The sequence below is a fragment of the Larimichthys crocea genome, chromosome II (genome assembly GCF_000972845.2).
Source record: "Larimichthys crocea isolate SSNF chromosome II, L_crocea_2.0, whole genome shotgun sequence".
NCBI lineage: Eukaryota > Metazoa > Chordata > Actinopteri > Sciaenidae > Larimichthys > Larimichthys crocea.
The window spans coordinates 3,432,520-3,435,436 of NC_040012.1; positions in this window are offsets into that span (position 1 = coordinate 3,432,520).

Here is a 2,917-nt window from a genome sequence, read left to right on the forward strand (position 1 = left end):
GCTCGTCTCATTTGAATCTCTGCCCCAGTTGAAGATTTAGCAAACAGTATTCAGAGCGTGTATTCGTACTCGGAGCTATTGGTGAAATGAATGAGGACGTTCAAGGTTGACCAGGAGAACAAGATCTTCCCCAGAGCCAGGTTTCACCACATGCACATACAGTATGTATACACACACACACACACACACACACACACACACACACACACACACACACTCCTCCCCCTCCTCAGAGCTCATATGTCCTGTGGCCCTGGAGGGGGCTGCTTGTTAAACCAGACAGAAAGTGGAGGTCAGTGACCCCCGCATGGAGATGGTAGTCCGTCAAGTCCTCGTCACCTGGGAACCTTCCAGATGGTTTTCATTCATATCCAACCACAAAAAGCCCGAGACTCCTGCAGTTGCATTTTTACACGTTCACCAATATGGCAGAGTGGAAATTTTGTTGCTCTCCAGTGCTTTATAATGCTGCTTTCACATTTGGGCAGTTGGTTGTTGTTTTGTCCGGTGACTTTGAATAAGTGCAACGACAAAAGACCAGCAGAATCTCTAGATCCTGATGACCCTGGATTTAAAATATCCGTCTCTAAGAGCAGAGCTCACAGGAGTGAAGAATGACATCGTGAAATTCAACATCTCTTTCCTAGAAACAATATTTCTCAGATAATCGAAAGAACGCGCAGTCAACTGTTTTTATTTTGGTGTTATTGATCGCTGGTTTTAAATTTCAAGATGACCAAACATTAACGCTAAAAGAGTGCACCATAATCAGAACTGTGATGACCAAGTGGAACACAACACACAACACGGGAAGTGACTTTAGAAGAAAGAAAAATACCTTCAAGGTTCAGCTTGCACAGTCCTCGCACCTGTGTGTCTTTTTATGCCTTATTTCTATGAGTCATACGCGTCTTCTACCTTCCACCATAAAACTACCTGAAGGTTAGACAAGTCATGCACACCAGCTTTTATGTTTTTTACTTTTTATGTGCACTGTATATTTGTGAATTTTTATGAACAATTTTACCATATTTATATATTCATGTTTTATTATGTTGTATGCTTTATGATGAGTTTTATGTTTCTGTAGGTCAAAACAAAGATTTAGTTTTCCATCCGGCACCTGTTAAAGCTTTTGTAGACGTGCGCAACTACATGAATTTCCAGGAAAATACATTTTACATTAGATTTTTTATAAGCTCTACAGTGTCTCGGATCTATTAAATGTCAAACTGTCTGCTCGGTCGCTTTCCCGCCTGTTGACGGGCAAAGAAAAAGATGTCGTCCTTCTGACACAGAAAGTATCAGGAAATAATATATATCGGTTGAACTGTGGAAATAAATCCTTCTATGGTCACACTGGGGGGGGTTCACTCTCCCTGCATATGATGCATTGAGGACTGAAAAGCTTTTCCAGCCCGTATGTACACAGACAGTGATGAAGAGGTCTAGAGGTTTGAGGGGGCCGGGGCTGTGGCCAGACTCTGGGTTTGTTGCCTGATGGATGGGCATTCCTCAGCCTTCCTCCCCCTCTCTGTAGCCCCCATCTCGTCCTCCCCTTCCCCTGCTCTCTCCTCCCCTAGGTGATGAACAAGCTCATTACTATGGCCTACTGATAAAAGGAGGCCATTATCTTTTCACGGTGCACTTTGAACTCCGACAAAGGAATCTACTCCTCCCTGTCTCCAACTTCTGGTTATGTAATTCAGTCATAGGTGGCTCGCTGCCAGTGTTTTCAGTGCACCCCCGCGCTGGAATCTTCTCCAAGATACTGTCATGGCCACATGCACAGGATTCTAGCTTGTCAGTGAACCAAGTCTATCTCTATTTCTATCCTGCCATGATGCTTCTGTCAACAGAGGTGAGGTCTGTCATCGTTGGCATTAAAAAAGACCAGTAGCATTACATACTGTGAACAGAAGCACCGAGGCAGACCTTTATTTATGTAATCCTGCCTGTTTTTATGTGCACATTTCATCATGGTGAAGGTTTTCTTATTTTCTAATCTCCTGCCATCTCATTAAAACCATTTTTACTTGTTCGAGCAGCATAACACTTTCTTTCCCACAACTCTTTTATCTGTGAACCTTTATTTTGGGGGTTTTACTTGATTTAATTCTTGTATTTTCTTTAATTGCCTGATTTATTGGCCTCAATCCTCAAAATGTTTTAATCCTGGTTCAACCATGTAAAGCACTTTGCATAAATAATGTCAACAACGCCAAAATATGTTACGTGGGCTACTTTTTATTGTCGTTTCCTCACAGCCAAGGCACTAAAGCGAGCCGCTGCCTGATTTGTCTTACAGATTTGACAAGAGGTTATTATCCAATAATCAGTTTGCTTGTTTCTGTCAAAACATCATAACAGACTTGCATGTAAACTTCTTTTTTTTCCATCTAGCTGGACCTCCCATGTTTGTTTTGTTTTTTTTAACACTTCAGGACTTCCCCTGGTGGCACCGTTTTTAACGTCACCATGAAGTGTGGGTAATTCCCTCAGGCAGAGACCTGATGATTCAACAGTGGTACAACCATCACACACACACACACACACACACACACACACACACCAGCAATACGTTACAGACACTCCAAGGAATACAGGAGTGAGTGTGACATGGTGAGGATGTGAATTTTTCATGCTTGCAGGAGGAGAAGCCCGCAGGAGCACACCGAGGCTTTTTGATTCAATTCATTAGGAAGAGCAGTTAACAGTGGACTATGAAGCAGCAGCTGGGCTCGGATTTACATTTTGTGGAAGGTGATTTCCTCATTTCATCATCTGACACACCTGATCCTGTGTTTTAATTATTTAGATCAGGGGTCTCCAAACTACGGCCCGCGGGCCACATCCGGCCCGCCTAAACAATTGGAGTGGCCCACTTAACGATCCCAAACAATCCCTCTAAACATGG